General features: G+C 42.9%; 1 long non-coding RNA gene, 4 other non-coding genes and 54 pseudogenes across 5 annotated transcripts; 49 read left to right on the top strand and 10 right to left on the bottom strand.

Moving 5' to 3' along the window:
* LOC142112387 (5S ribosomal RNA) overlaps positions 1-68 on the top strand; it is a 119-nt pseudogene extending 51 nt beyond the window's left edge.
* Positions 69-1192: 1124 nt separating this feature from the next.
* Positions 1193-1310, top strand: LOC142112170 (5S ribosomal RNA; annotated as a pseudogene).
* A 78-nt stretch (positions 1311-1388) lies between these two features.
* LOC142112672 (5S ribosomal RNA) lies at positions 1389-1506 on the top strand (annotated as a pseudogene).
* Positions 1507-1598: 92 nt separating this feature from the next.
* Positions 1599-1716, top strand: LOC142112637 (5S ribosomal RNA). Its single transcript, XR_012681258.1, has one exon. It is a non-coding gene; the product is annotated as a 5S ribosomal RNA (ribosomal RNA).
* A 310-nt stretch (positions 1717-2026) lies between these two features.
* LOC142112198 (5S ribosomal RNA) lies at positions 2027-2144 on the top strand (annotated as a pseudogene).
* A 293-nt stretch (positions 2145-2437) lies between these two features.
* On the top strand, positions 2438-2555 carry LOC142112309 (5S ribosomal RNA; annotated as a pseudogene).
* A 91-nt stretch (positions 2556-2646) lies between these two features.
* Positions 2647-2763, top strand: LOC142112583 (5S ribosomal RNA; annotated as a pseudogene).
* Positions 2764-2862: 99 nt separating this feature from the next.
* LOC142112443 (5S ribosomal RNA) lies at positions 2863-2981 on the top strand (annotated as a pseudogene).
* A 91-nt stretch (positions 2982-3072) lies between these two features.
* LOC142112813 (5S ribosomal RNA) lies at positions 3073-3190 on the top strand (annotated as a pseudogene).
* A 281-nt stretch (positions 3191-3471) lies between these two features.
* LOC142112356 (5S ribosomal RNA) lies at positions 3472-3590 on the top strand (annotated as a pseudogene).
* Positions 3591-3684: 94 nt separating this feature from the next.
* LOC142112335 (5S ribosomal RNA) lies at positions 3685-3803 on the top strand (annotated as a pseudogene).
* Positions 3804-3893: 90 nt separating this feature from the next.
* Positions 3894-4012, top strand: LOC142112639 (5S ribosomal RNA; annotated as a pseudogene).
* A 289-nt stretch (positions 4013-4301) lies between these two features.
* On the top strand, positions 4302-4420 carry LOC142112500 (5S ribosomal RNA; annotated as a pseudogene).
* A 92-nt stretch (positions 4421-4512) lies between these two features.
* On the top strand, positions 4513-4631 carry LOC142112496 (5S ribosomal RNA; annotated as a pseudogene).
* A 238-nt stretch (positions 4632-4869) lies between these two features.
* LOC142112409 (5S ribosomal RNA) lies at positions 4870-4987 on the bottom strand (annotated as a pseudogene).
* Positions 4988-5077: 90 nt separating this feature from the next.
* On the bottom strand, positions 5078-5196 carry LOC142112469 (5S ribosomal RNA; annotated as a pseudogene).
* Positions 5197-5285: 89 nt separating this feature from the next.
* LOC142112524 (5S ribosomal RNA) lies at positions 5286-5403 on the bottom strand (annotated as a pseudogene).
* Positions 5404-5496: 93 nt separating this feature from the next.
* LOC142112675 (5S ribosomal RNA) lies at positions 5497-5615 on the bottom strand (annotated as a pseudogene).
* Positions 5616-5706: 91 nt separating this feature from the next.
* On the bottom strand, positions 5707-5824 carry LOC142112785 (5S ribosomal RNA; annotated as a pseudogene).
* A 93-nt stretch (positions 5825-5917) lies between these two features.
* Positions 5918-6036, bottom strand: LOC142112433 (5S ribosomal RNA; annotated as a pseudogene).
* Positions 6037-6129: 93 nt separating this feature from the next.
* On the bottom strand, positions 6130-6248 carry LOC142112151 (5S ribosomal RNA). Its single transcript, XR_012681179.1, has one exon. It is a non-coding gene; the product is annotated as a 5S ribosomal RNA (ribosomal RNA).
* An 80-nt stretch (positions 6249-6328) lies between these two features.
* On the bottom strand, positions 6329-6446 carry LOC142112556 (5S ribosomal RNA; annotated as a pseudogene).
* Positions 6447-6534: 88 nt separating this feature from the next.
* Positions 6535-6652, bottom strand: LOC142112261 (5S ribosomal RNA; annotated as a pseudogene).
* A 356-nt stretch (positions 6653-7008) lies between these two features.
* LOC142112510 (5S ribosomal RNA) lies at positions 7009-7126 on the top strand (annotated as a pseudogene).
* Positions 7127-7219: 93 nt separating this feature from the next.
* LOC142112242 (5S ribosomal RNA) lies at positions 7220-7337 on the top strand (annotated as a pseudogene).
* Positions 7338-7643: 306 nt separating this feature from the next.
* On the top strand, positions 7644-7761 carry LOC142112412 (5S ribosomal RNA; annotated as a pseudogene).
* A 91-nt stretch (positions 7762-7852) lies between these two features.
* On the top strand, positions 7853-7971 carry LOC142112385 (5S ribosomal RNA). Its single transcript, XR_012681212.1, has one exon. It is a non-coding gene; the product is annotated as a 5S ribosomal RNA (ribosomal RNA).
* A 91-nt stretch (positions 7972-8062) lies between these two features.
* LOC142112710 (5S ribosomal RNA) lies at positions 8063-8181 on the top strand. Its single transcript, XR_012681271.1, has one exon. It is a non-coding gene; the product is annotated as a 5S ribosomal RNA (ribosomal RNA).
* Positions 8182-8271: 90 nt separating this feature from the next.
* LOC142112582 (5S ribosomal RNA) lies at positions 8272-8390 on the top strand (annotated as a pseudogene).
* Positions 8391-8480: 90 nt separating this feature from the next.
* Positions 8481-8599, top strand: LOC142112206 (5S ribosomal RNA; annotated as a pseudogene).
* A 90-nt stretch (positions 8600-8689) lies between these two features.
* On the top strand, positions 8690-8807 carry LOC142112184 (5S ribosomal RNA; annotated as a pseudogene).
* Positions 8808-9095: 288 nt separating this feature from the next.
* Positions 9096-9213, top strand: LOC142112191 (5S ribosomal RNA; annotated as a pseudogene).
* Positions 9214-9294: 81 nt separating this feature from the next.
* LOC142112162 (5S ribosomal RNA) lies at positions 9295-9413 on the top strand (annotated as a pseudogene).
* A 90-nt stretch (positions 9414-9503) lies between these two features.
* On the top strand, positions 9504-9622 carry LOC142112267 (5S ribosomal RNA; annotated as a pseudogene).
* A 91-nt stretch (positions 9623-9713) lies between these two features.
* On the top strand, positions 9714-9831 carry LOC142112560 (5S ribosomal RNA; annotated as a pseudogene).
* Positions 9832-10051: 220 nt separating this feature from the next.
* LOC142112175 (5S ribosomal RNA) lies at positions 10052-10170 on the top strand (annotated as a pseudogene).
* A 92-nt stretch (positions 10171-10262) lies between these two features.
* Positions 10263-10381, top strand: LOC142112447 (5S ribosomal RNA; annotated as a pseudogene).
* Positions 10382-10473: 92 nt separating this feature from the next.
* Positions 10474-10592, top strand: LOC142112485 (5S ribosomal RNA; annotated as a pseudogene).
* Positions 10593-10683: 91 nt separating this feature from the next.
* On the top strand, positions 10684-10802 carry LOC142112275 (5S ribosomal RNA; annotated as a pseudogene).
* Positions 10803-10892: 90 nt separating this feature from the next.
* Positions 10893-11010, top strand: LOC142112807 (5S ribosomal RNA; annotated as a pseudogene).
* Positions 11011-11311: 301 nt separating this feature from the next.
* On the top strand, positions 11312-11430 carry LOC142112360 (5S ribosomal RNA; annotated as a pseudogene).
* Positions 11431-11498: 68 nt separating this feature from the next.
* Positions 11499-11617, top strand: LOC142112371 (5S ribosomal RNA; annotated as a pseudogene).
* Positions 11618-11708: 91 nt separating this feature from the next.
* On the top strand, positions 11709-11827 carry LOC142112737 (5S ribosomal RNA; annotated as a pseudogene).
* A 91-nt stretch (positions 11828-11918) lies between these two features.
* Positions 11919-12037, top strand: LOC142112439 (5S ribosomal RNA; annotated as a pseudogene).
* Positions 12038-12268: 231 nt separating this feature from the next.
* On the top strand, positions 12269-12387 carry LOC142112727 (5S ribosomal RNA; annotated as a pseudogene).
* Positions 12388-12480: 93 nt separating this feature from the next.
* Positions 12481-12599, top strand: LOC142112430 (5S ribosomal RNA; annotated as a pseudogene).
* A 512-nt stretch (positions 12600-13111) lies between these two features.
* On the top strand, positions 13112-13230 carry LOC142112460 (5S ribosomal RNA; annotated as a pseudogene).
* Positions 13231-13321: 91 nt separating this feature from the next.
* On the top strand, positions 13322-13439 carry LOC142112289 (5S ribosomal RNA; annotated as a pseudogene).
* Positions 13440-13530: 91 nt separating this feature from the next.
* Positions 13531-13649, top strand: LOC142112154 (5S ribosomal RNA; annotated as a pseudogene).
* Positions 13650-14162: 513 nt separating this feature from the next.
* On the top strand, positions 14163-14280 carry LOC142112223 (5S ribosomal RNA; annotated as a pseudogene).
* A 304-nt stretch (positions 14281-14584) lies between these two features.
* Positions 14585-14703, top strand: LOC142112706 (5S ribosomal RNA; annotated as a pseudogene).
* A 295-nt stretch (positions 14704-14998) lies between these two features.
* Positions 14999-15116, top strand: LOC142112765 (5S ribosomal RNA; annotated as a pseudogene).
* Positions 15117-15210: 94 nt separating this feature from the next.
* On the top strand, positions 15211-15328 carry LOC142112153 (5S ribosomal RNA; annotated as a pseudogene).
* An 80-nt stretch (positions 15329-15408) lies between these two features.
* On the top strand, positions 15409-15526 carry LOC142112195 (5S ribosomal RNA; annotated as a pseudogene).
* Positions 15527-17227: 1701 nt separating this feature from the next.
* Positions 17228-19627, bottom strand: LOC142112149 (uncharacterized). Its single transcript, XR_012681178.1, has 3 exons — positions 19565-19627; positions 19340-19433; positions 17228-19100 (listed from the first exon to the last, which is right to left on the bottom strand). It is a non-coding gene; the product is annotated as an uncharacterized LOC142112149 (long non-coding RNA).
* Positions 19628-21256: 1629 nt separating this feature from the next.
* On the top strand, positions 21257-21374 carry LOC142112244 (5S ribosomal RNA; annotated as a pseudogene).
* A 68-nt stretch (positions 21375-21442) lies between these two features.
* Positions 21443-21560, top strand: LOC142112579 (5S ribosomal RNA; annotated as a pseudogene).
* A 496-nt stretch (positions 21561-22056) lies between these two features.
* LOC142112426 (5S ribosomal RNA) lies at positions 22057-22174 on the top strand (annotated as a pseudogene).
* A 92-nt stretch (positions 22175-22266) lies between these two features.
* Positions 22267-22384, top strand: LOC142112745 (5S ribosomal RNA; annotated as a pseudogene).
* The last annotated feature ends 116 nt before the right edge of the window (positions 22385-22500 follow it).

Genomic DNA, 22500 nt, shown 5'->3' with positions numbered 1-22500 from the left:
CTAAGCTGAGCCGGGCCTGGTTAGTACTTGGATGGGAGACCACCTGGGAATATCAGGTGCTGTAGGTTTTTTTTTTCTCTCTTGTTCCTGCTTCCTTCAATGCTGGTGTTGCCCACAATTATCAACTTTCTAAGTCTTTCTGAGCAAGAGAAATCGCAAAACATTGTCATTTCTTCATTGCCGTCCAAAAACAACGCTTTTTTACACTCCTGTCTCCCTTTCTCTTGGAAACAATGACTTACATCAATTCTTTTACATAATTCTTGTTTCTCATGACATTTCTAACATTGCCCACAATTATCAACTTTCTAAGTCTTTCTGAGCAAGAGAAATCGCAAAACATAGTCATTTCTTCATTGCCGTCCAAAAACAACGCTTTTTTACACTCCTGTCTCCCTTTCTCTTGGAAACAATGACTTACATCAATTCTTTTACATAATTCTTGTTTCTCATGACATTTCTAACATTGCCCACAATTATCAACTTTCTAAGTCTTTCTGAGCAAGAGAAATCGCAAAACATAGTCATTTCTTCATTGCCGTCCAAAAACAACGCTTTTTTACACTCCAGTCTCCCTTTCTCTTGGATACAATGACTTACATCAATCCTTTTACATAATTCTTGTTTCTCATGACATTTCTAACATTGCCCACAATTATCAACTTTCTAAGTCTTTCTGAGCAAGAGAAATCGCAAAACATAGTCATTTCTTCATTGCCGTCCAAAAACAACGCTTTTTTACACTCCTGTCTCCCTTTCTCTTGGAAACAATGACTTACATCAATCCTTTTACATAATTCCTGTTTCTCATGACATTTCTAACATTGCCCACAATTATCAACTTTCTAAGTCTTTCTGAGCAAGAGAAATCGCAAAACATAGTCATTTCTTCATTGCCGTCCAAAAACAACGCTTTTTTACACTCCTGTCTCCCTTTCTCTTGGAAACAATGACTTACATCAATCCTTTTACATAATTCTTGTTTCTCATGCCGTCCAAAAACAACGCTTTTTTACAATCCTGTCTCCCTTTCTCTTGGAAACAATGACTTACATCAATCCTTATGGGAGACCACCTGGGAATACCAGGTGCTGTAGGTTTTTTTTTTTTCGTTTTCTTTTCTCTCTTGTTCCTGCGTGCTTCAATGCTGGTTTTGAGATGTATAAGAGATGTAGGTCAAGAGGCAAGCAATACCTACAGTAAAACACCCTGAACATGCCCAATCTCATCTGATCTTGGAAGCTAACCAGGGCCGGGCCTGGTCAGTGCTTCGATGGGAGACCACCTAGGAATACCAGGTCATGTAGGTTTTTTTTTCTCTCTTGTTCCTGCTACCTTCAATGCTGGTGTTGAGATGTATAAGAGATGTAGGTCAGTAAGGAAGCAATAGCTACAGTCAACCACCCTGAACATGCCCAAACTCGTCTGATCTTGGAAGCTAAGCAGGCCTGGGCCTGGTTAGTACTTGGATGGGAGACCACCTGGGAATACCACGTGCTGTAAGTTTTTCTTTTTTCGTTTTTTTTTCTCTCTTGTTCCTGCTTCCTTCATTGCTGGTGTTGAGATGTATAAGAGATGTTTGCCAGTAGGCAGGCAATACCTACTGTCAACCACCCTGAACATGCCCAATCTCGTCTGATCTTGGAAGCTAAGCAGGGCCGGGCCTGGTTAGTACTTGGATGGGAGACCACCTGGGAATACCAGGTGCTGTAGGTTGTTTTTTTTTTCAGTTTTTTTTTCTCTCTTGTTCCTGCTTCCTTCAATGCTGGTGTTGAGATGTATAAGAGATGTAGGTCAGTAGGCAAGCAATACCTACAGCCACGCCACACCACCCTGAACAAGCTCAATCTTGTCTGATCCTGGAAATTAAGCAGAGCCGGCCCTGTTTAGTACTTGGATGGGAGACAACCTGGGGATACCAGGTGCAGTAGGTTTTTTTTTTTTCGTTTTTTATTCTCTCTTGTTCCTGCTTCCTTCAATGCTGGTGTTGAGATGTATAAGAGATGTAGGTCAGTAGGCAAGCAATATCTACAGCACACCACCCTGAATAAGCCCAATATTGTCTGATCTTGGAAGCTAAGCAAGGCTGGGCTTGGTTAGTACTTGGGTGGCAGACCACCTGGGAATACCAGGTGCTGTAGGTTTTTTTTTTTCTCTCTTGTTCCTGCTTCCTTCAATGCTGGTGTGTAGATGTATAAGAGATGTTGGTCAGTAGGCAAGCAATATCTGCAGTAAACCACCCTGAACATACCCAATCTCATCTTATCTTGCAAGCTAAGCAGGGCCAGACCTGGTTAGTATTTGGATGGGAGACTCCCTGGGAATACTAGGTGCTGTTTGTTTGGTTTTTTTTTTCGTTATTTTTTTTCTCTTGTTCCTGCTTCCTCCAATGCTGGTGTTGAGATGTATAAGAAATGTAGGTCAGTAGGAAAGCAATACCTACAGTCATCCACCCTGAACATGCCCAATCTTTTCTGATCTTGGAAGCTAAGCAGGGTCGGGCCTGGTTAGTACTTGGATGGGAGACCAACTGGGAATACCAGGTGCTGTAGGTTTATTTTTTTCGTTTTTTTTTCTCTCTTGTTCCTGCTTCCTTCAATGCTGGTGTTGAGATGTATAACAGATGTAGGTCAGTAGGTAAGCAATACCTACAGTCAACCACCCTGAACATGCCCAATCTCGTCTGATCTTGGAAGCAAGCAGGGTTAGGCCTGGTTAGTACTTGAATGGGAGACCACCTGGGGATACCAGGTGCTGTAGGTTTATTTATTTTTTTCGTTTTTTATTCTCTCTTGTTCCTGCTTCCTTCAATGCTGGTGTTGAGATGTCTAAGAGATATAGGTCAGTAAGTAGACAAGCAATAGCTACAGCCATACCACCCTGAACAAGCCCAAACTCGTCTGATCTTGTAAGCTAAGCAGGGCTGGGCATGGTTAGTACTTTGATGGGAGACCACCTGGGAATACCAGGTGCTGTAAGTTTTTTTTTTTGGGTTTTTTTTCTCTCTTGTTCCTGCTACCTTCAATGCTGGTGTTGAGAAGTATAAGAGATGTAGGTCAGTAAGGAAGCAATAGTTACAGTCAACCACCTTGAACATGCCCAAACTCCTCTGATCTTGGAAGCTAAGCAGCGCCGGTCCTGGTTAGTACTTGAATGGGAGACCACCTGAGAATACCAGGTGCTGTAGGTTTTTTTTTTCATTTTTTTTTCTCTCTTGTTCCTGCTTCCTTCAATGTTGGTGTTGAGATGTATAAGAGATGTAGGTCAGTCAGTAAGCAATACCTACAGCCACACCGCCCTGAACAAGCATGATCTTGGAAGCTAAGCAGGCCCAGGCCTGGTTAGTACTTGGATGGGAGACCATCTGGGAATACCAGGTGCAGTAGGTTTTGTTTTTTTTCTCTCTTGTTCCTGCTTCCTTCATTGCTGGTGTTGAGATGTATAAGAGATGTAGGTCAGTAACCATACAATACCTACAACCACACCACCCTGAACAAGCCCAATCTGGTCTGATCTTGGAAGCTAAGCAGGGCCAGGCCTGGTTAGTACTTGGATGGGAGACCACCTGGGAATCCCAGGTGCTGTAGGTTTTTTTTTTTTCCCGTTTTTTTTTCTCTCTTGTTCCTGCTTCCTTCAAAGCTGGTGACTAGATGTATAAGAGATGTAGGTTAGTAAATACACAATACCTACAGCCACACCACCCTGAACAAGATCAATCTCATCTGATCTTGGAAGCTAAGCAGGGCCAGGCCTGGTCAGTACTTCGATGGGAGACCACCTGGGAATACCAGGTGCTGTAGGTTGTTTTCTTCGTTTTTTTTTCTATCTTGTTCCTGCTTCCTTCATTGCTGGTGTTGAGATGTATAAGAGATGTAGGTCAGTAGGCAAGCAATACCTACAGCCACACCACCCTAAACAAGCCCAATCTCGTCTAATCTTGGAAGCTAAGCAGGGCCGGGCCTGGTTAGTACTTGGATCGGAGACCACCTGGGAATACCAGGAGCTGTGGTTTTTTTTTTCTCTCTTGTTCCTGCTTCCTTCAATGCTGGTGTCTAGATGTATAAGAGATGTTGGTCAGTAAGCAAGTAATACCTACAGTAAACCACCCTGAACATGCCCAATCTCATCTAATCATGGAAGCTAAGCAGGGTCAGGTCTGGTTAATACTTGGATGGGAGACAACCTGGGAATACAAAGTGCTGTTGTTTTTGTTTTTTTTCGTTTTTCTTTCTCTCTTGTTCCTGCTTCCTTCAATGCTGGTGTTGAGATGTATAAGAGATGTAGGTCTGTAGACAAGCAATACCTACAGCCACACCACCCTGAACGAGACCAATCTCGTCTGATCTTGGAAGCTAAGCAGGGCCAGTCCTGGTTAGTACTTGGAAGGGAGACCACCTAGGAATACCAGGTGTTGTAGGTTTTATTTTTTAGGTTTTTTTCTTTCTCTTGTTCCTGCTTTCTTCAATGCCGATGTTGAGATGTTTAACAGATGTAGGTCAGGAGGCAAGCAATACCTACAGCCACACCACCCTGAACAATCCCAATCTTGTCTAATCTTGGAAGCTAAGCAGGGCTGGGCCTGGTTAGTACTTGGATGGGAGACCACCTAGGAATACCAGGTGAAGTAGGTTTTTTTTTTTTTCATTTTTTTTTCTCTCTTGTTCCTGCTTCCTTCATTGCTTGTGTTGAGATGTATAAGAGATGTAGGTCAGTAGGCAAGCAATACCTACAGCCATACCATACTGTGATCAGATGAGTTTGGGCTTGTTCAGTGTGGTGTAGCTGTAGTTATTGCTTGCCCACTGACCTACATCTCAACACCAGCATAGAAGGAAGCAGAAACAAGAGAGAAAAAAAAATGAAAAAAAACACCTACAGCACCTGGTATTCCCAGGTTGTCTCCCATCCAAGTACTAACCAGACCCGACCCTGCTTAACTTCCAAGATCAGATGAGATTGGGCATATTCAGGATGGTTTACTGTAGGTATTGCTTGCCTACTGACCAACATCTCTTATACATCTCAACACCAGCATTGAAGAAAGCAGAAACAAGAGAGAGAAAAAAAAGAAAAAAAAAACCCACAGCACCTGGTATTCCCAGGTGCTCTCCCATCCAAGTATTAACCAGGCCTGGCCCTGCTTAGCTTCCAAGATCAGACAAGATTGGGCATGTTCAGGGTGGTGTGGCTGTAGGTACTGCTTGCCTACTGACTTACATCTCTTATACATCTCAACACCAGCATTGAAGGATGAAGGAACAAGAGAGAAAAAAACCGGAAAAAAAAACCTACAGCACCTGGTATTCCCAGGTGCTCTCCCATCCAAGTACTAACCAGGCCCGGCCCTGCTAAGCTTTCAAGATCAGACGAGATCGGGCATGTTCAGGGTGGTATACTGTAGGTATTGCTTGCCTACTGACCAACATCTCTTATACATCTCAACACCAGCAATGAAGGAAGCAGGAACAAGAGAGAAAAAAAAACGAAAAAAAAACCAACCTGCAGCACCTGGTATTCCCAGGTGGTCACCCATCCAAGCACTAATCAGGCCTGGCCCTGCTTAGCTTCCAAGATTAGAGGAGATTGGACTTGTTCAGGGTGGTGTGGCTGTAGGTATTGCTTGCTTACTGACCTACATCTCTTATACATCTCAACACCGGCATTGAAGAAAGCAGGAACAAGAGAGAGAAAAAAACGAAAAAATAAAACCAACAGCACCTGGCATTCCTAGGTGGTCTTCCATCGAAGTACTGACCAGGCCCGCACTGCTTAGCTTCCAAGATCAGATGAGATTAGGCTTGTTCAGGGTGGTGTGGCTGTAAGTATTGCTTGCATACTGACCTACATCTCTTATACATCTCAACACCAGCATTGAGGGTAGCAGGAACAAGAGAGAAAATAAAACGAAAAAAAACAAAACCTACAGCACCTGTTATTCCCAGGTGGTGTCCCATCCAAGTATTAACCAGGCCCAGACCTGCTTAGCTTCCAAGATCAGATGAGATTTGGCTTGTTCAGGGCGGTGTGGCTGTAGGTATTGCTTACTTGCTGACCTACATCTCTTATACATCTCAACACTAACATTGAAGGAAACAGGAAAAGGAGAGTTAAAAAAATGAAAAAAAAAAATACCTACAGCACCTGGTATTCCCAGGTGGTCTCCCATCCAAGTACTAACCAGGCCCAGCCCTGCTTAGCTTCCAAGATCAGATGAGATTGGGCTTGCTCAGGGTGGTATGGCTGTAGATATTGCTCCCTTACTGACCTACATCTCTTAGACATCTCAACACCAGCATTAAAAGAAGTAGGAACAAGGGAGAAAAAAAAAAACATACAGCACCTGGTATTCCCAGGTTGTCTCCCATCCAAGTACTAACCAAGCCTGGCCCTGCTTAGCTTCCAAGATCAGACGAGATTGGGCATGTTCAGGGCGGTTGACTGTAAGTATTGCTTGCCTACTGACCTACATCTCTTATACATCTCAACACCAGCAATGAAGGAAGCAGGAACAAGAGAGAAAAAAAACAAAAAAACAACCTACAGCACCTGGTATTCCTAGGTGGTCTCCCATCGAAGTGCTGACCATGCCCGGCCCTAATTAGCTTCCAAGATCAGATGAGATTGGGCATGTTCAGGGTCGTTTACTGTAGGTATTGCTTGCCTCCTAACCTACATCTCTTATACATCTCAACACCAGCATTGAAGAAAGCAGTAACAAGAGAGAAAAAAAAAACGTACAGCACCTGGTATTCCTAGGTGGTCTCCCATCGAAGTACTGACCAGGCCCGGCCCTGGTTAGCTTCCAAGATCAGATGAGATTGGGCATGTTCAGGGTCAATCTCAGTCTGATCTTGGAAGCTAACCAGGGCCGGGCCTGGTCGTACTTCGATGGGAGACCACCTAGGAATACCAGGTGCTGTACGTTTTTTCTTTTTCTCTCTTGTTCCTGCTTTCCTTCAATGCTGTTGTCTGAGATGTATAAGAGATGTAGGTCAGGAGGCAAGCAATACCTACAGTCAATGACCATGAACATGCCCAATCTCGTCTGATCTTGGAAGCTAAGCAGGGCTGGGCATGGTTAGTACTTGGATGGGAGACCACCTGGGAATACCAGGTGCTGTAGGTTTGTTTTTTTTTGTTTTTTTTTTCTCTTTTATTCCTGCTTCCTTCATTTCTGGTGTTGAGATGTATAGGAGATGTAGGTCAGAAAGAAAGCAATACCTACAGTCAACCCCCTTGACCATGCCCAATCTCGTCTGATCTTGGAAGCTAAGCAGCGTTGGGCTTGGTTAGTAATTGAATGAGAGACCACCTGGGGAAACCAGGTGCTGTAGGTTTGTTTTTTTTTTCGTTTTTTTATTCTCTCTTGTTCCTGCTTCCTTCAATGCTGGTGTTGAGATGTTTAAGAGATGTAGGTCAATAGGCAAGTAATACCTGCAGCCACACCACCCTGAACAAGATCAATCTCGTCTGATTTTGGAAGCTAAGCAGGGCTATTCCTTTTAAGTACTTCAATGGGAGACCACCTAGGAATACCAGGTGCTGTAGGTTTTATTTTTTCGTTTTTTTTCTCTCTCTTGTTCCTGCTTCCTTCAATGCTGGTGTTGAGATGTATAAGAGATGTTGGTCAGTAAGCAAGCAATACCTAAAGTAAACCACCCTGCACATGCCCAATCTCGTCTGATCTTGGAAGCTAAGCAGAGTCGGGCCTGGTTAGTACTTGGATGGGAGACCACCTGGGAATACCAGGTGCTGTAGGTTTTTTTTTTTCGTTTTTTTTTCTCTCTTGTTCCTGCTTCCTTCAATGATGGTGTTGAGATGTATAACAGATGTAGGTCAGTAGCCAAGCAATCCCTACAGCCATACCACCCTGAACAAGCCCAAACTCGTCTGATCTTGGAAGCTAAGCAGGGTTGGGCCTGGTTAGTACTTGGATGGGAGACCACCTGGGAATACCAGGTGCTGTAGGTTTTAATTTTTCGGTTTTTTTTCTCCCGTGTTCCTGCTTCCTGCAATGCTGGTGTTGAGATGTATAAGAAATGTAGGTCAGTAATCAAACAATACCTACAGCCACACCACCCTGAACAAAACCAATCTCGTCTGATCTTGGAAGCTAAGCAGGGCCGGTCCTGGTTAGTACTTGGTTGGGAGACCACCTGGGAATACCAGGTGCTGTAGGTTTTTTTTTTCGTTTTTTTTTCTCTCTTGTTCCTGCTTCCTTCAATGCTGGTGTTGAGATGTATAAGAGATGTAGGTCAGTCAACAAGCAATAACTACAGCCACACATCCCTGAACAAGCCCAATCTTGTCTGATCTTGGAAGCTAAGCAGCGCCGGGCCTGGTTAGTACTTGGATGGGTGACCACCTGGAAATACCAGGTGCTGTAGGTTCTTTTTTTCGTTTTTTTTTCTCTCTTGTTCCTGCATCCTTCAATGCTAGTGTTGAGATGTATAAGAGATGTAGGTCAGTTAACAACCAATAACTACAGCCATATCACCTTGAAAAAGCCCAAACTCGTCTGATCTTGGAAGCTAAGTAGGGTTGGGCCTGGTTAGTACTTGGATGGGAAACCACCTGGGAATACCAGGTGCTGTAGGTTTTTTTTTTTGGTTTTTTTTCTCTTTTGTTCCTGCTTCCTTCATTTCTGGTGTTGAGATGTATAAGAGATGTAGGTCAGTAAGCAAGCAATACCTACAGTCAACCACCCTAAACATGCCCAATCTTGTCTGATCTTGGAAGCTAAGCAGGGTTGGGCCTGGTTAGTACTTGAATGGGAGACCACCTGGTGATACCAGCTGCTGTAGGTTTTTTTTTTCGTTTTTTATACTCTCTTGTTCCTGCTTCCTTCAATGCTGGTGTTGAGATGTATAAGAGATGTAGGTTAGTAGGCAAACAATACCTACAGCCACACCACACTGAACAAGACCAATCTCCTCTGGTTTTGGAAGCTAGGCAGGGCCGGTCCTGGTTAGTACTTGGATCGGAGACCACCTGGGAATACCAGGTGCTGAGCTTTTTTTTTTTCTCTCTTGTTCCTGCTTCCTTCAATGCTGGTGTCTAGATGTATAAGAGATGTTGGTCAGTAAGCAAGCAATACCTACAGTAAACCACCCTGAACATGCCCAACCTCATCTTATCTTGGAAGCTAAGCAGGGCCAGACCTGGTTAGTACTTGGATGGGAGACCACCTGGAAATACCAGGTGCTGTAGTTTTTTTTTTTTTCTCTCTTGTTTCTGCTTCCTTCAATGCTGGTGTTGAGATGTATAAGAGATGTAGGTCAGTAAGCAAACAATACCTACAGCCACACCACCCTGAATAAAACCAATCTCGTCTGATCTTGGAAGCTAAGCAGAGCCAGTACTGGTTAATACTTGGTTGGGAGACCAACTGGGAATACCAGGTGCTGTAGGTTCTTTTTTTCATTTTTTTTTCTCTCTTGTTCCTGCATCCTTCAATGCTAGTGTTGAGATGTATAAGAGATGTAGGTCAGTTAACAACCAATAACTACAGCCATATCACCTTCAACAAGCCCAAACTCGTCTGATCTTGGAAGCTAAGCAGGGTTGGGCCTGGTTAGTACTTGGATGGGAGACCACCTGGGAATACCAGGTGCTGTAGGTTTTTTTTTTTGCTTTTTTTTTCTCTTTTGTTCCTGCTTCCTTCATTTCTGGTGTTTAGATGTATAAGAGATGTAGGTCAGTAAGCAAGCAATACCTACAGTCAACCACCCTGAACATGCCCAATCTCGTCTGATCTTGGAAGCTAAGCAGGGTTGGGCCTGGTTAGTACTTGAATGGGAGACCACCTGGTGATACCAGCTGCTGTAGGTTTTTTTTTTTCGTTTTTTATACTCTCCTGAACATGCCTAATCTCATCTGATCTTGGAAGCTAAGCAGGGTTGGGCCTGGTTAGCACTTGGATGGGAGACCACCTGGGGATACCAGGTGCTGTAGGTTTTTTTTTTTTCGTTTTTTTTATTCTCTCTTGTTCCTGCTTCCTTCAATGCTGGTGTTGAGATGTATAAGAGATATAGGTTAGTAGGCAAACGATACCTACAGCCAAACCACCCTGAACAAGATCAATCTCGTCTAATCTTGGAAGCTAAGCAGGGCCAGACCTGGTCAGTACTTCAATGGGAGACCACCTAGGAATACTAGGTGCTGTAGGTTTTATTTTTTCCGGTTTTTTTTCTCTCTTGTTTCTGCTTCCTTCAATTCTAGTGTTGAGATGTATAAGAGATGTAGGTCTGTAGGCAAACAATACCTACAGCCACACCACCCTGAACAAGACCAATCTCGTCTGATCTTGAAAGCTAAGCAGGGCCGGTCCTGGTTAGTACTTGGATGGGAGAGCACCTGGGAATACCAGGTGCTGTAGGTTTTTTTTTTTTCGTTTTTTTTTCTCTCTTGTTCCTGCTTCCTTCAATGCTGGTGTTGAGATGTATAAGAGATGTAGGTCAGTAGGCAAGCAGTACCTGCAGCCACACCACCCTGAACAAGATCAATCTCATCTGATCTTGGAAGCTAAGCAGGGCCGCGCCTGGTCAGTACTTCGATGGGAGACCACCTAGGAATACCAGGTGCTGTAGGTTTTATTTTTTAGTTTTTTTCTCTCTCTTGTTTTTGCTTTCTTCAATGCCGGTGTTGAGATGTATAAGAGATGTAGGTCAGTAAGCAAGCAATACCTACAGCCACACAACCCTGAACAAGTCCAATCTCATTTAATCTTGAAAGCTAAGCAGGTCCAGGCCTGGTTAGTACTTGGATGGGAGAGCACCTGGGAATACCAGGTGCTGTGGGGTTTTTTTTTCGTTTTTTTTTCTCTCTTGTTCCTGCTTCCTTCAATGCTGGTGTTGAGATGTATAAGAGATGTTGGTCAGTAGGCAAGCAATACCTACTGTAAACCACAGTGAACATGCCCAAGCTCATCTGATCTTGGAAGCTAAACAGGGTCGGGTCTGGTTAGTACTTGGATGGGAGACCACCTTGGAATACCAGGTGCTGTAGGTTTTTTTTTTTCTGTTTTTTTTCTCTCTTGTTCCTGCTTCCTTCAATGCTGGTGTTGAGATGTATAACAGATGTAGGTCAGTAGGCAAGCAATACCTTTAGCCACACCACCCTGAACAAGCCCAATCTTGTCTGATCCTTGAAGCTAAGCAGGGCCTGCCCTGGTTAGTACTTGGATGGGAGACCACCTGGGGATACCAGGTGCTGTAGGTTTTTTTTTTTCGTTTTTTATTCTTTCTTGTTCCTGCTTCCTTCAATGCTGGTGTTGAGATGTATAAGAGATGTAGGTCAGTAGGCAAGCAGTACCTACAGCCACACCACCCTGAACAAGATCAATCTCATCTGATCTTGGAAGCTAAGCAGGGCTGGGCCTGGTTAGTACCTGGATGGGAGACTACCTGGGAATACCAGGTGCTGTCGGATTTTTTTTTCTCTCTTCTTCCTGCGTCCTTCTATGCTGGTGTTGAGATGTAGGTCAGTAGGCAAGCAATGCCTACAGCTACACCACCCTGAACAAGCCCAATCTCATCTGATCTTGGAAGCTAAGCAAGGCCGGTCTTGGTTAGTACTTGCATGGGAGACCACCTGGGAATACCAGGTGCTGTAGGTTTTTTTTTTTCATTTTTTTTTCTCTCTTGTTTCTGCTTCCTTCAATTCTAGTGTTGAGATGTATAAGAGATGTAGGTCTGTAGGCAACTAATAGCTACAGCCACACCACCCTGAACAAGACCAATCTCGTCTGATCTTGGCAGCTAAGCAGGGCCACGCCTGGTCAGTACTTTGATGGGAGACCACCTAGGAATACCAGGTGCTGTAGGTTTTATTTTTTCGTTTTTTTCTCTCTCTTGTTCCTGCTTTCTTCAATGCCGGTGTTGAGATGTATAAGAGATGTAGGTCATTAGACAAGCAATACCTGCAGCCACACCACCCTGAACAAGCCCAATTTTGTCTAATTTTGGAAGCTAAGAAGGGCCGGGCCTGGTTAGTACTTGGATGGGAGACCACCTGGGAATACCAGGTGCTGTAGGTTGTTTTTTTTTTTTGTTTTTTTGGTCTCCCATCCAAGTACTAACCAGGCCCAGCCCTGCTTAGATCTTGCAAGTTAAGCAGGGCCAGGCCTAGTTAGTACTTGGATGGGAGACCACCTGGGAATACCAGGTGCTGTAGGTTTTTTTTTTTCGTTTTTTTTTCTCTCTTGTTCTTGCTTTCTTCAATGCCGGTGTTGAGATGTATAAGAAATGTAGGTCAGTAGGCAAGCAATACCTACAGCCACACCACCCTGAACAAGACCAATCTCGTCTGATCTTGCAAGTTAAGCAGGACCAGGCCTAGTTAGTGCTTGGATGGGAGACCACCTGGGAATACCAGGTGCTGTAGGTTTTTGTTTTTTTTCATTTTTTTTCTCTCTTGTTTCTGCTTCCTTCAATTCTAGTGTTGAGATGTATAAGAGATGTAGGTCTGTAGGCAAGCATTACCTACAGCCACACCACCCTGAACATGCCCAATCTCATCTGATCCTAGAAGCTAAGCAGGGCTGGGGCTGGTTAGTCCTTGGATGGGAGACCACCTGGGAATACCAGGTGCTGTAGGTTTTTTTTTCTCTCTTGTTCCTGCTTCCTTCAATGCCGATGTTGAGATGTATAAGAGATGTAGGTCAATAGGCAAGCATTACCTACATCCACACCACCCTGAACAAGCTTGATCTTGCAAGCTAAGCAGGGCCAGGCCTGGTTAGTACTTGGATGGAAGACCACCTGGGAATACCAGGTGCTGTAGTTTTTTTTTTTTCGGTTTTTTTTCTCTCTTGTTCCTGCTTTCTTCAATGCTGGAGTTGAGATGTATAAGCAACGCTGGTGTTGAGATGTATAAGAGATGTAGGTCAGTATACAAGCAAAACCTACAATAAACCACCCTGAACGTGCCCAATCTCATTTCATCTTGGAAGCTAATTGGGACTGGGCTTGGTTAGTACATGGATGGGAGACCACCTGGGAATACCAGGTGCTGTAGGTTTTTTTTTTTGTTTTTGTTTTCTCTCTTGTTCCTGCTTTCTTTAATGCCGGTGTTGAGATGTATAAGAGATGTAGGTTAGTAGGCAAACAATACATACAGCCAATCCACCCTGAACATGCCCAATCTTGTCTGATCTTGTAAGTTAAGCAGGGCCAGGCCTGGATAGTACTTGGTTGGGAGACCACCTGGGAATACCAGGTGCTGTTTGTTTGTTTTTTTCGTTATTTTTTTTCTCTTGTTCCTGCTTCCTCCAATGCTGGTGTTGAGATGTATAAGAGATGTAGGTCAGTAAGTAAGCAATACTTACAGTCATCCACCCTGGACATGCCCAATCTCATCTGATCTTGAAAGCTAAGCAGGGTCGGGCCTGGTTAGTACTTGGATGGGAGACCGATTGGGAATACCAGGTGCTGTAGGTTTATACTTTTCGGTTTTTTTTCTCTCTTGTTCCTGCTTCCTTCAATGCTGGTGTTGAGATGTATAACAGATGTAGGTGAGTAAGCAAGCAATCCCTACAGCCTTACCACCCTAAACAAGCCCAAACTCGTCTGATCTTGTAAGCTAAACAGGGCCGGGCCTGGTTAGTACTTGGATGGGAGACCACCTGGAAATACCAGGTTCTGTAGTTTATTTTTTTCGTTTTATTTTCTCTCTTGTTCCTGCTTCTTTCAATGTCCGTGTTGAGATGTATAAGAGATGTAGGTCAGTAAGTAGGCAAGCAATACCTACAGCACAACACCCTGAATAAGCCCAATCTTGTCTAATCTTGAAAGCTAAGCAGGACCGGGCCTGGTTAGTACTTGGATGGGAGAGCACCTGGGAATACCAGGTGCTGTAGGTTTTATTTTTTCGTTTTTTTCTCTCTCTTGTTTCTGCTTTCTTCAATGCCGGTGTTGAGATGTATAAGAGACGTAGGTCAGTAAGAAAGCAACACCTACAGCCACACCACCGTGAACATGTCCAAGCTCATCTAATCTTGAAAGCTAAGCAGGGCCAGGCCTGGTTAGTACTTGGATGGGAGAGCACCTAGGAATACCAGGTGGTTTGGGTTTTTTTTTTTCGTTTTTTTTTCTCTCTTGTTCCTGCTTCCTTCAATGCTGGTGGTGAGATGTATAAGAGATGTTGGTCAGGTAGCAAGCAATACCTATAGTAAACCACCATGAACAAACCCAAACTTGTCTGATCTTGGAAGCTAAGCAGAGCTGGGCCTGGTTAGTACTTGGATGGGAGACCACCTGGGATTACCAGGTGCTGTAGGGTTTTTTTTTCCGTTTTTTTTTTCTCTCTTGTTCCTGCTTCCTTCAATGCTGGTGTTGAGATGTATAACAGATGTAGGTCAGTAGGAAAGCAATATCTACAGTCAAGCACTATGAACATGCCCAAACTCGTCTGATCTTGTAAGCTAAGCAGGGCCAGGCCTGGTTAGTACTTGGATGGGAGACCACCTGGAAATACCAGGTTCTGTAGTTTATTTTTTTCGTTTTTTTTTCTCTCTTGTTCCTGCTTCCTTCAATGTCCGTGTTGAGATGTATGAGAGATGTAGGTCAGTAAGTAGGCAAGGAATCCCTACAGCCATACCACCCTGAACAAGCCCAAACTCATCTGATCTTGTAAACTAAGCAAGGCCAGGCCTGGTTAGTACTTGGATTGGAGACCACCTGGGAATACCAGGTGCTGTAGTTTTTTTTTTCGTTTTTTTTTCTCTGTTGTTCCTGCTTCCTTCAATGTCCGTGTTGAGATGTATAAGAGATGTAGGTCAGTAATTATGCAAGCAATACCTACAGCAGAACACCCTGAATAAGCCCGATTGTGGAAGCTAAGCAGGGCTTGGCATGGTTAGTACTTGGATGGGAGACCACCTGGGAATACCAGGTGCTGTAGGTTTTTGTTTTTTTAAGTTTTTTTTTCTCTCTTGTTCATGCTTCCTTCAATGCTGGTGTCTAGATGTATAAGAGATGTTGGTCAGTAGGCAAACAGTACCTGCAGTAAACCACCCTGAACATGCCCAATCTCATCTTATCTTGGAAGCTAAGCAGGGCCGGACCTGGTTAATACTTGGATGGGAGACCACCTGGGAATACCAGGTGCTGTTTGTTTTTTGTTTTTTTCGTTATTTTTTTTCTCTTGTTCCTGCTTCCTTCAATGTCCGTGTTGAGATGTATAAGAGATGTAGGTCAGTAGGCAAGCAATACCTACAGCACTACACCCTGAATAAGCCCAATCTTGTCTGATCTTGGAAGCTAAGCAGGGATGGGCATGGTTAGTACTTGGATGGGAGACCACCTGTGAATACTAGGTGCTGTAGGTGTTTTTTTTTCTCTCTTGTTCCTGCTTCCTTCAATGCTGGTGTTGAGATGTATAAGAGATGTAGGTCAGTAGACAGGCAATACCTATAATAAACCACCCTGAACATGCCCAATCTCATTTCATCTTGGAAGCTAAGCAGGACTGGGCTTGGTTAGTACTTGGATGGGAGACCACCTGGGGATACCAGGTGCTGTAGGTTTGGTTTTTTTTTCGTTTTTTATTCTCTCTTGTTCCTGCTTCCTTCAATGCTGGTGTTGAGATGTATAAGCAGGGCTGCCAAGAGGAATTCAGGGCCCCGGTACAGAAACTTTATGGGGCCCCTTAAAGCAGGGAAGTAAACATTTTGCCGCCGCTGAGCGGCGGCGGGAAAATTTGGGGCGTGGCTATGGTGGGAGTGGTCACACAATTGGGGCGTGGCTATGCATAATTGAGGCCGGCCCCATGTCTATCAGGTTAAAAGCACTAGTCCACCCTCCTACCGAAAAAACCTGCATTGCTCCGTACACCATTGGTGCAGAGCCCGATTGCCGGAGCATGACATATGTCCAAGCAGTTCTGAGTTACTCAGGACAGTGACCTAAAAATATATGTTTCAGTGTAAGATATGCAGATGTTATAATGAAAAAGACAAATATAAACAAAACAACTTTATTTGTTCTTTACACCAGACATGTATAAAATAAATACAATATATTTTTGTTACAGAAAGATAGAGAAACTTAGCTTTGGCATGTTAAAACTTTAAACATAAATATCAAAATAATTTAGGTGCAAAAAAATAAATAGTAAAATCAGTGCAACTGTAAATACCTCGGCCATAGAGACATCTCCAACCATGTGTAAGTGTCATATCCCCAGTTACACATTGACGTGATGAACTATGAAAGTAAACCAACATACAATATACATTTTCAAAACTGCCATTACATCTGACAGGTAAATTAAAATAAAATATATTAGGAGGTAGGTTCGGAACATATAAGTCACAATACAAAATTATGATCAGTGTTTCATTGAAACAAAAAACCTAAAAGACCCTTTTAATTCTTAATATCTAGGTGGCCAGACTTTTTCCAGCACTGAATTATAATATCTGGATCCATTACAGTAGAGCTTTACGAGCTTTACGACTTGAAAATAAATCGATAATACTTGAGAAATCGCAATTTCTGGCCAAGCTAGCCTCTATTGATAGCAGACCTAAATCATTTAAACGATTCTGAGTCATTGTTGATCTTAAAACATCTTTTATTCTTGAGAGACAACTGAAAGAGCGTTCAGCTTGAGCCACTGTTACGGGTATGGTGCAGAACAACCTTAAGGCAACAACAATATTCGGAAACAGGCGTTCAAGCTTCTTGTGCTTCAATTTGTTTAGGAGTTTGATAGGTGAAAGAGATTCTTCTCCTAAATTTGAATTGTATATTGATTTAAGGTGTATTAGCTCATCACAAATAGTTTGGCTAACATCATCTTCGTATCTTTTTGGAAGCTGGTTTGCCTTTTCTCTAACTTCTTCATCCTCTACCTCAGGAAAGAGCCATAAAATACTGAATAAAGAATTTATGGCTTTTGCTGCATCAAATCTTGTTGTCATATTGCCTATGACGCTGTCCAAAAGAATGTGAAATACTTTGCACTTGAACATCTCTTCTGGGGTTGAATTAGAGAAAGATTCTTCAGTTGATGATTCATCAAAAAATCTTCTCCTTTTTCTTTGACGTCTTTGCTGAAAAGATCTAAACTCAGTTGGTATATTTAAATTTTCAGCAACCAGTCTGGATTCATTTAAGAGAGCTTGCCAATTATTTCTAATTGCTTTTAATTCATCTACCAGACTGGAAAGATTTTCAACTTCTTTATCAATTGTGGTATTTCGTGATTGCAAAACTGTGCTTCTGTAATTTATAGCTGTAAGGACTTTTAGCCAAATAGATGCCATCAAAACACAATCAAAAGAATCCAAATATATGCTTACAGAATCAAGATCTGTTCGAATTTCTGATGTTAGGTTAAGTTCCAACACTGACTCAATTGCCTTTTGGATCCCAGGAAGTCTTTCAGCAAAGGGTTTGACACTCTCTACCCTTGCAGACCAACGTGTATTTGACATGGAGTGGAGTGAAGCACCGATGTTTGCTTTCAAAATTTCCCACCTCTGAGGACTGCCACTGAATATATTATACAGCTTTTGTACAATGCCAAAAAATGTCACAACCTCAGGACAACATTCTGCTGCATGGACACCACACAGATTTAAACTGTGACAGGCACAAGGAGAAAAAATAGCCAGAGAATTTACTTGTAAAATTCGAGCTTGGACACCTTTGTATGCTCCACTCATGTTAGAACCATTGTCATAGCCTTGTCCACGACAATCATTTATTGGAATATTACGTTTTTGAAGCGTTTCCAGAATTAAATCTGCAATAGCTTCCCCTGTTTTTTTATTGCAGTTGACAAATTCCAAAAATCGTTCTAAAACTTGATATTCATTGTTTACGACAAGAACATAACGCAAAATGAAGGTAGTTTGTTCCATGTGTGCTGAGTCTGGTGTTGCATCTACAATAATAGAAAAATACTTTGCATTTTCTCTCTCCTTTAAAATGCAGTTAAACACATATTCGGCACAACATGATATGAATTCATTTTGAATTTCTGCTGACAAGTAATGTACTTGTAATCTTTTTTTCTCCATTTGTGCCTGTTTTACTTTTTTCAAATGCTCTGCAAGCAAAGGGTCGTAGTGGCTTACAACTTCTAACATTCCTAGAAAATTGCCATTTCTTGGATGTCCAATTAGGTTGCTTGATCCTCTAAAAGCCAGTCCACGTTCTGCAAGAAACAGAACTACATCCAGAAATCTTCGCAATAAGGCTTTCCAAACCTCGGTTTCATTCTGGATTTTGTGCCATAATAAACTATCAACTGTCATGTTTTTTTCAAGATTGGTTTGCAAATCTCGCCAGTCTACATAACATGTACGATGGTTATTACTATTTTCATGGTCAGGTATTTTATTGTACAGTTTTTTATAACCTTTCGAAGGTCCCCAACCGATTTCTGTTGTCAAAACTGAACGATGTGTTACTGGGAGCTTGCTGAATAAAAAACAGGGAAAGCAGAACAAAGCTTGCTTACTCTTACTCCAAACTAACCAGTCGCGAGGATATTTTTCTTTGTTTGGTAAGTGAAAATTTAATATATAAAAAGGAAATTGGCTGCCATGTTTATCAGGTGGGAAAAAGGTTGGGTGTGGTTCTGGTCCCTGTCGTACGGCATCTTCTATTTGGGCCACTGAGAAACCTGGTTGCAGAAGGCCTATATCACATTTCAATAGCTGCCTGTTGCTATCTAATTCGATATCAGATGCCCCCTCTGAGTAAGCTGTGGAACAAACCTCAGTAACATCACCTTTACGTGCAGAAGTTAAGTGTGCAGAACTTGTATGTGGTTCTGAAATCAGTGTAGTGTCTGTGCCAGAAGCACATGTTAGCATACTACTTGAACCACTAACATCATCATCATCATCATCATCATCAAGAACAATAACAGTTAGATTTTCATTAACTTCATCAATTCCACTTGTTATTGTTGAAGATCCAGCCACCTCCTTCTGACCTTCATGCTCAGACAAATGAGAGGAAACAGTAAATCCTACACTTTCAAGAGTTCTCCGACCTTCACTGGTCCTTTTGTCTTTTGCTTTTTTTTCTTTACGTTTCTGGGCGCCAGATTTATGATGATACAAATCCATGGCGAAGCTTCCCCTAAAATGAATATATATAAATATATATATTAGGGGTATGTAGGAGGAATTGCTGCTTAGTTTCTGTCTGCCTCATCAAGACTTGGACGTACCTTGGTAGCTACATGGAAGCTAAATGGCGTCTTAACTAATTGCAGTATACACATGATAATGGAAGAAGCAGTCACGGGTTTGGATTAGATCTCTAAGTATACCTCTAAGCAATGCAAATACCTTATAGTTTATAAGAAAACAGCTTACCTTGTTTGTGGTTGAGATCAAGTTGCTCCAGGCTTCACCGTTTCCCCCTGAGGTCACCGAGCTGTGCTCTTCCTTGTAGTGGTGGATGTCAATTCTACCCGGACAAAAAGAATTTGCATTTTTGGCATATATAAGCACATACATACACTAAGACACAGTTGTGCCTTATTCAGTTGCGCGTGTTGTATCTTGTGTGTATAAAGGTCTGTGCATGCTCTATCCTACCTGTTATTACAGCTTCCACAGTCTGCTGCTGGTTTCTTGTCCGGTCACTGGAATGTTGGGGTCTGTTTGGAAAATGTATAGGTACATGAAATATGCAAAAGAGAGCAATAACTGAACACTGTACATAACACAGATCACGCAGTATATAGGGGCACTTATGTGTGACATTACATTTCTTGCAAAAATGCTAGGAGACAGTTGAAGGAGGAGGATGTAGTGCATGTACTGTATTGCATACATTGTACTACTCACAAAGGGTGCATGGCTTTGTCAAAATAGGGGTGTGGTGGTCCACCGCTGTCCCCATAATGTATTGCTACCATATGTCCTCTTTACCCTCTGTAATTGTTGTCCTTCTCCTCTTTGCCTGTAATTATTGTTCCCCTGCTCCCAGTGTTTCTTAATGTCCTCCACTCCCACTTTAATTTTTTGTCAACATTATATCATATTTCTTCCTTTCCCCCTGTGTCATCTGTGTGACTGATTAATCATCCAATCCTCTGCATGGCTGGGCTGCAAGTAAACAATAATCCTATGATATCCTCACATCAGGGCCTATTATCTAACAGACTGATTAAAGAGAAAACATTAATGTGTCATCAAGTATGCATGCAGACTGAATTCTCAAGTGTACAACTTGAAATAATAGACAAACACAGTTGTCCTACAATGGTTAAACATTTATTACACAAAAAAGCAGAAGGCACTTAGCGGCAGTAATACTATTCCGTTCAGATCAGTTCTCAAATGGGCAGTTTGGTGAACCTCATTGTCTGTAATAGACACCAGATCAATAGTCAAGATGATACTGAACACCTGCACATATCCAGCATGATACTGTGAGATGTTTACAAGTTTTCCCTTTTATAAGACTGCAGACTTTCCAAGTATTCTTAGTAATGACATATATGGTTATATATATGGTTATTGTCAGACAGTGTATGTATAGGTCCATTCCAGTAAAATTGTTTTCAGAGATCAGCGTTAAAGGGAGTTTAGCAGACTTCTAGAATGTGCATTTAATGTACATGTGTCCTATGGGAAATGATCCATGGTACTTACAATGTTCCCTGCTGCAGCCTGCACCGAAGACAGCCCTATGACTCGCGCTCCTTACAGGCGTGGTCACAGGCTGTAAACAAGTAGTCAAAGTCACGCGAGAGCACAGCAAAGCACTCTCGCGTGACGTCATCGCATCGGCTGACTGGTCCAGGCGCCGCGGAAAGCACAAGGCACAACTAGTGTGGCACCCCCGAAACGGAAACCAAGCCAACCCCCCCCCCCCCCCCCCCCCCGGAACTTCAAAAAAGTTTTGGTGAAAAAAGAAAAAAAAAATATTTTTTTTATTATTTAAAAAAAAAAAAAAACGGCAGTGCAGCCCCGGGCCCCCTGTCATACCCGGGCCCGGGTAAATAGTACCCGCTCCCCCCCCCTCTCGGCGGCCCTGTGTATAAGAGATGTAGGTTAGTAGGCAAACAATACATACAGCCACACCACCCTGAACAAGACCACTATCGTCTTATCTTGGAAGCTAAGCAGGGCCAGACCTGGTTAGTATTTGGATGGGAGAGCACCTGGGAATACCAGGTGCTGTCGTTTTTTGTTTTTTTCGTTATTTTTTCTCTCTTGTTCCTGCTTCCTTCAATGCTGGTGTTGAGATGTAAAAGAGATGTAGGTCAGTCGGGAAGCAATACCTACAGTCATCCACCCTGAACATGCCCAATCTTATCTGATCTTGTAAGCTAAGCAGGGCCAGGACTGGTTAGTACTTGCATGGGAGACCACCTGGGAATACCAGGTGCTGTCGGATTTTTCTTTCTCTCTTGTTCCTGCTTCCTTCTATGCTGGTGTTGAGATGTAGGTCAGTAGTCAAGCAATGCCTACAGTAAATCACCCTGAACATGCCCGATCTCATCTGATCTTGGAAGCTTAGCAGGGCCGGGCCTGGTTAGTACTTGGATGGGAGAGCACCTGGGAATACCAGGTGCTGTAGGTTTTTTTTTTTCGTTTTTTTTTCTCTTTTATTCCTGCTTCCTTCAATGCTGGTGTTGAGATGTATAAGAGATGTAGGTCAGTAGGGAAGCAGTGCCTACAGCCGTACCACCCTGAACAAGCCAAAACTCATCTGATCTTGAAAGCTAAGCAGCACTGGGCCTGTTAAGTGCTTGGATGGGAGAACACCTGGGAATATCAGGTGCTGTAGGTTTTTTTTCTCTCTTGTTCCTGCTTCCTTCAATGCCGGTGTTGAGATGTATAAGAGATGTAGGTCACTAGGCAAGCAATACCTACAGAGCACCACCCTGAACAAGTCCAATTTTCTTATCTTGGAAGCTAAGCAGGGCTGGACCTGGTTAGTACTTGGATGGGAGACCACCTGGGAATACAACGTGCTGTTTGTTTGTTTTTTTTCGTTCTTTTTATTTCTTTTGTTCCTGCTTCCTCCAATGCTGGTGTTGAGATGTCTAAGAGATGTGGGTCAGTACGTCAGCAATACCTACAGTCATCCACCCTGAACATGCCCAATCTCATCTGATCTTGGAAGCTAAGCAGGGTCGGGCCTGGTTAGTACTTGGATGAGAAACCAACTGGGAATACCAAGTGCTGTAGGTTTATTTTTTTCCGTTTTTTTTTCCAGCTTGTTCCTGCTTCCTTCAATGCTGGTGTTGAGATGTATAAGAGATGTAGGTCAGTAGACAAACAATACATACAATAAACCACCCTGAACGTGCCCAATCTCATTTCATCTTGGAAGCTAAGCAGGACTGGGCTTGGTTAGTACTTGGATGGGAGACCACCTGGGAATACCAGGTGCTGTAGGTTTGTTTTTTTTTCGTTTTTTATTCTCTATTGTTCCTGCTTCCTTCAATGCTGGTGTTGAGATGTATAAGAGATGTAGGTTAGTAGGCAAACAATACATACAGCCAATCCACCCTGAA

This window comes from Mixophyes fleayi, unplaced genomic scaffold (genome assembly GCF_038048845.1).
Source record: "Mixophyes fleayi isolate aMixFle1 unplaced genomic scaffold, aMixFle1.hap1 Scaffold_113, whole genome shotgun sequence".
Taxonomy (NCBI): domain Eukaryota; kingdom Metazoa; phylum Chordata; class Amphibia; order Anura; family Limnodynastidae; genus Mixophyes; species Mixophyes fleayi.
This window is presented reverse-complemented; position numbering and strand designations above follow the sequence as displayed.